General features: G+C 47.5%; 1 long non-coding RNA gene across 1 annotated transcript; it reads left to right on the top strand.

Moving 5' to 3' along the window:
• The first annotated feature begins 248 nt into the window (after nt 1-248).
• On the top strand, nt 249-3,043 carry LOC140216196 (uncharacterized). The gene is made up of 4 exons (XR_011892885.1): nt 249-668; nt 1,824-1,858; nt 2,640-2,714; nt 2,773-3,043. It is a non-coding gene; the product is annotated as an uncharacterized lncRNA (long non-coding RNA).
• The last annotated feature ends 3,107 nt before the right edge of the window (nt 3,044-6,150 follow it).

The raw sequence follows: 6,150 nt of genomic DNA, 5'->3' as shown, positions 1-6,150 counted from the left end.
TGGCAAAGGCGCTGAGTGGGCGGGTTTGCGTTAGTCACCGTGTCTTGTTGCGCTGTGTTACTTGCACCGTGCTCTGCCAGATGTTGCGCGAGCGCGCGCGACACCACGGGCAGCGCGGCGTGGTTTCGCGAAAGATGTAAACAAGAGAGGAGGGTGGCCCAAAAGGCGGAGCATCGCCATGAGCAACGCCAAATTCCGGCTTCACTTTTGCTTCACAAAGAGTGACGTCAGGGCCTTTCCTTAGTTTCCTTCCTCCGTGTGGGAACCTCTAGGGCGCCGCCCTGTTGCTACTGGTCAATGTGGCCAGCGCAATTACTATTGAAAGAGCTGAAAACAAGTACAGGTCACCTTATGCTTTGTCATCTAAAAACGCATACCTAATGGTTTTATGAAGGTGATGCGTTAATATTAAGTTTACAGAAAGCGATCGCTAAGTCCGCGACTTATGTAAATCACGATGTACGCATTCATGCAATAAAGGATGACGCGAATTTCGGTTTCGAATCTGTTTTTTGGATGCGTAGTAGTTTCGTACAGTTTAGGTTTGACATGCGATCAAGTTGGTTCTTTATTCTATGTGCGATCGCGCGTCGACATCGGACGCTATGGCACACTCGTGCCTTATGTGCCACCGAAGCCCCGAAGTGCTCTGGCATATACCTTCACATGTAAGTAAACGAATGTATCTCCTTGTTAAGAATATCAGGCGAGTAGGCAGCTCTTGTGGTGCATCACAATTGTTTCAGGAGCGTCACAGTAGAGCATTTTTCTACATGCGGATAGGTGTTTGTATGTGCAGGTTTCCCTTCAGTAGGAAATTGCTGGACAGGCGGACCAGCGCACCGGAATTGCACTGGCGAAGCCACAAGCAACTCAAACAATTAGTTTAATTGTTGCACTTTGAACAATAATGCTTCTACAAAGGCCACAGCAGAAAAACAGCCTGATGCCGAGTATTTCTGTGCCACGAAGTAATCAAGAGGCGAGTGCCTAATGCGGACGAAATAGAGTGCATCGAGACTTAGAACGACAGAAAGCTCAGCTAGTTAGTAAGGATTCATTATGCAAAACAGAGGTGAGGCGTGCAGACAGGACACAAGAGTAGAGAAGTGGGCGACGCTCGTGTTGTTTGCTTGTAAATACTCTACTCTTGTGTCCTGTCTGCACGCCTCGCCTCCGTTTTGCATAACGAGTGCATCAACCCACATAATAATAGCGTAGGCGTTTAATTAACTGTGCAATATTTTCAACACTTCCTTGCATGCCATTTCATGTGGAATATCTTTTCTGGTCACAAATTTGTGCAGCGAATCTATTTGCATGATCGACTACGGGCCTGTGGGACCGTTCACTTGCACTTGATGCTGAGTCTTTTACATGTATCCATAAACTGCAGATATGCACATCAGATCCCTGCGAGTATTTTCAAAATTCAATTATTTTAGACAACAGGCACATATGCAATACTGACATAATCTCAAATACCACTAAGCAGCTGGGACACATTTTTGTTGACCATACTCGCAGGTAAAATAAGTAGATCATGTGGACGGCTCCAGCTCATTTCCCTTAAATCAGTGCGTACAAGGGGTATGCAAAAATAATTTTTTTCTCGCGCACCGATTATTTTGCTGTATAAGCAAGAGAACCCACCACATTAGTGTAACGTATCTTGTACATCACACTAATATGTGCTTTAATTTACCAAGTGAGATGAGTTACTATTGGGGCTCATTTAGTCATATCACACTGCAAAGCTGCATTCATCAATCTTCAATTGGATTGTGCAAATGTTTAATGAAACATGTTTCCCTTTTATGCAGATATGCAATGGCAAGCCCTTCCGTGTGTTCCAAAGGTAAAATTTACACTCTAAATTAAAGAAGACATTTCTAGTCGGAAACAAGCAAAAATTGTGAATGCAGAGTATCAGAAGCCCAAGGTACAGAAATTATTAGAAGTGTCGAATGATTTTAAGGAAAGAGTCGTATTTGAAAATGCAAGACTCTTTAGTGGAGGTCAAGCAAGTCAATATAGGTATACACTGCAAAATTATGCGAATGAGGGGATGTCAAACAATGGGTCAGGAAATGCATTGTTTTTCAGCAAAACAAAAGCTGATTGCCATTACACAAGTCACTTGAGCATCACGAGACTACTGCTTGATAAATTCAGAAATAAACCAAAAAATAAGACACGCAAAAATAAAAAAACAATTTAATGATGCTCTCTCCACACTGGGATAACTAAGAACAAACACATCACATCTAATGTGGACATATTAGACGCCTTGTGAAACACTAAAGGAAAAATTCAGTTTCAAGCTATGGCACTTGCCGCATAGATGGGGGGGGGGGCCCTTGCACTACTAGTGATAGTTACCACTGCATTTAGAAATTGAAAGCATTCATGCAGGCAAGGATGATTCTTTATATTTTTGGCTACCACTTCAAATGCATCCACCAAGTGTAAATGCTGCACGCAGCCATACTAAGGATCTAGCAGCAACACCTGCAGGTAAAAAGCAGACGCAGTCAAAGTGCTGGTGGTTTAGGCAAGAAGAGTGCAAGAAGCAGACATAACAACTACATTTATTTCCATAATTCTCCATTTGAATGGCCTTTTTTCTTTTTGCTTAGACAATGCCTATGCCTAGCCACAGCAGCTCCCTCATACAGACTCCGCAAGCCAAGAGGCTGTGGAGGCAAATGCAGGTAAGAGGCAAGAAGCAATAGCACTGGTATCGACATTCATCTAATTTCTTTCTTTTAGGCAGCCAGCACACCTCGAACGGCCACCTCGACTGCGGGTGTGTCACCCTAGTCGCCAAGGAAACATTTGAGGGAAAGTGACCGGCATTGTGAACAGCCACTTCTCCATGTACACGATACTCTTTCTCTCGGATGACTTCTACGCCTCGCCACGCCAGCACACTTGTGCACAAAGATGCCGCGGAGGCACGTGCAGGTCAGAGGCAAGAAGCAGTGGCACTGGTGTCGACATTCACCCAATTTCTTTTTCTTACACTGAGACAGCCAGCGCACCTCGACAGCCAACTTGACTGCGGGTGTGTCAATCTTCCTATATGAATACAACAGAGGAGGGAAGATAACCGATGGTCACTAAGAGCTACGGACTGGATTCCAAGGGAAGGGAAGCGTAGCAGGGGGCGGCAGAAAGTTAGGTGGGCAGATGACATTAAGACGTTTGCAGGGACAACATGGCCACAATTAGTACATGACCGGGGTAGTTGGAGAAGTATGGGAGAGGCCTTTGCCCTGCAGTGGGCGTAACTAGGCTGATGATGATGATGATGATGTGTCAATCTAGTCGCCAAGGAAACATTTGAGGGAAAGCGACAGGCATTGTGAACAGCCACTTCTCCATGTACAAGATACTCTTTCTCTCGGATGACTCCTACGCCTCGCCACGCCAGCACACTTGTGCACAAGGATGCCGCGGAGGCACGTGCAGGTCAGAGGCAAGAAGTAGTGGCACTCGTGCCGACATTCACCCAATTTCTTTTAGAGCGCAGCTCTTTGGCGTCCGTTCCTGGGTTTCGCGTCGTCGTCGGCGTTGTCGTCGGCCTCGTAACCAGCTCCGCCCCCCTTTCATCCCCCCAGCGCTAGCAGCGACCGACTGATACCGCTGGATGCCGCTGACGCCGCTAGAGAGTCAAGATAACGTGACTGCATAGAACACCGTCGCCGCCATGCAGAAAGAGGAGGAAAGGGTCCCCCCCCCTGTTCTTGTGTGGCGGATAGGGTGCTCTTCATTTGCCGACGCGCCGGTTATTTCACGTAGGCCCCGGCACGTCGACGAATACGTGACCACCTTCCCACGGCTAGACCTGGTTCTTAGCGCTGCGGAAGCGAGGGTATCATATTGTTTGTGTCGGCATCGGCGGCGTTGTCCCTGAAACCAACTCCGCAGCTGGGGTTGACTCACTATCGGCGTCAGCGGCATCAGTCAGTCGCTGCTATCTCTTCCCTCCTCCCTTTATCGTGTTGTCCGCTTGCTGCGCGCGCTTCTGCCCCCATCGTTTGCCGCTGGGTGTACACGCCGCCCCCCTCCCCCCTCTTCCTGCGAGTCTCCGGTTGTCAAAGCGCCGGCTCGAACTTAATTCCTTTCTTCGCTCCTCCTCCAATGCAACCCCTGTGCGGTGGCAATCAGAGAGCCAGATCGGCGGCGGCGGATCTGTATATGTGCACCGCCCGAGCCGAAATTGCCGCTGCCGTTCGCCCTGTGCGGTGGCAATCAGAGAGCCAGATCGGTGGCGGCTTGACATAAAGACAAACAGCAATTTCCTAACACTTATGCGGGAGAACATCCCGTTCCTCTCGCTCGTAACGCGTCCCACGGCTGTGACAACCTCGCGAGGCACTTGTATAGATCTCGTCTTTGAGAATCAAGCATTGGTGTACCAAGTCGAACATATATCAGTCTATTTCTCCGACCACAAAGCTTCCTTCATGACTGTCAAGAACTGTTAGTGGAGTCTTTGTTAAAGGAATACGTGTGAAAAATAAAAAAAAAATTCTGTGATAGCGCATACATGTGTTGCTCGATTTCTTTGCCTCAATCTATCGAAAAGGTGAAACAGCTTATTTGCTGCGCTCAAATTTCGCATTAGGAAGCAACGTAATCGTCGGTAATTTTTTCTTACACTGAGGCAGCCAGCACACCTCGAACAGCCACCTTGACTGCGGGTGCGTCAGTAGATTCCTGTTGTACATATGCTCATAATAAACTTCAGTAAACTTGAACTTGATAATAAACTTCAAGGCAAATGGGACATTGATGCATTGTTTTTTTGAACATTTATTGTACACATACAATATATGTTATACTTTGCAGTGCTACAGAGCATATTTTGAAGCTTCCCCCTATATTTTGCACCTTTAATTACGTATGTGTTGTGTGGCCCTCAATGCAGTTCATGTTGTAGCAGGTGCTTTGTCTGTGTATCGCACATTGGCTTAAGCTCGTGATATCCACATACTTCTCTCACATATACAAAATAAAGTTCTATGTAGTCCTCAGTGTTACAACAAAAAATGAAAGTAAACAAGCCGATCGTGGAATTGTGTTTATTACAGTGATTCCTATGACAGTTACTGACAAGTTGACAACTTGAACGGGTCAATCCGTCCATAGCCTCTATTTTTCAAAAATAAAGGAGTCTATGATCCGTCATGGCAAGTAATTGTATGTATACATAAAAAAGGGGGGGTATGTGTGTGTGTTTGTAGTGGGGGGTATAGGATTAGGGCGTTACGAAAAAATGTACCAACACCGTCCTCTAGACCCATTCCGTTAAGGTACCGTAACAAAGCGTATTATGCATAAAGTTCGTACAGCCAACCCTGATATTACTACACACGCCAGGCGACGCGAGCTACATTTGTCATGACGCATTCGCGACTGCACCGGATGCCCTCCATATTATTCTCGTTAATCGTGGCTCACTGCACCGAGGCAAAAGAAAGATCATGGGCGCAGGTGCCTTTTAAAGTATCTCGACCTTGCGAGGCACTGCTGCGCGTGCCAGGGGAGCTGTCCGTGCGAACACTCCCTGGCCCACACCTGCCTCGGCGGCCCCAACCTACGTACCGTTGTGCTTCGAGCTTTGATCCCCCCACTGTCCCTTGGGTGCCCTGGAGTTCCTGCGCCGCCTGCTTTATTATAATCTCAGGTGCTCTCCTGAGACTTCCGTTTGTCGGTTGCATGTGCCCTACAGCTGGATCAGTACTTATAATAATAAAAAAACCCGATATATCGTCGCGGCGATAGTTCGCGAAAGCGGCTTTTGCAACATACCGCGCCCGTGCGAAGAGAATTACGGAACGCCAACGAGGAATCTGACCGCAGCTTCGAGCTCGTAACCTCGTCGAGTGACACTCCTGCAACAGGCGTGACCACTGAAAACCGCATACCGCCAGAAACTTCAACAGGATCATCCCTCGGTTGCATAACTGCCCCCTGTACGGCCAACATGGACCACACCCACACCGTCCCGCCCGCAACATAGAATAAAGAACCAACTTATAAAGCTCAAACACACGGCTGCACGCACACATCACGACACTACAAGCAAGGCGCCATGCTGCTACGCTGCTACGGTTGCCGGATTAAAACTGACTACTGTCA

Source organism: Dermacentor andersoni, chromosome 2 (genome assembly GCF_023375885.2).
Source record: "Dermacentor andersoni chromosome 2, qqDerAnde1_hic_scaffold, whole genome shotgun sequence".
Classification (NCBI taxonomy): Eukaryota; Metazoa; Arthropoda; class Arachnida; order Ixodida; family Ixodidae; genus Dermacentor; species Dermacentor andersoni.
Note: the sequence above shows the minus strand (reverse complement) of the source record. Positions and strands in the feature narration are given on the sequence as shown.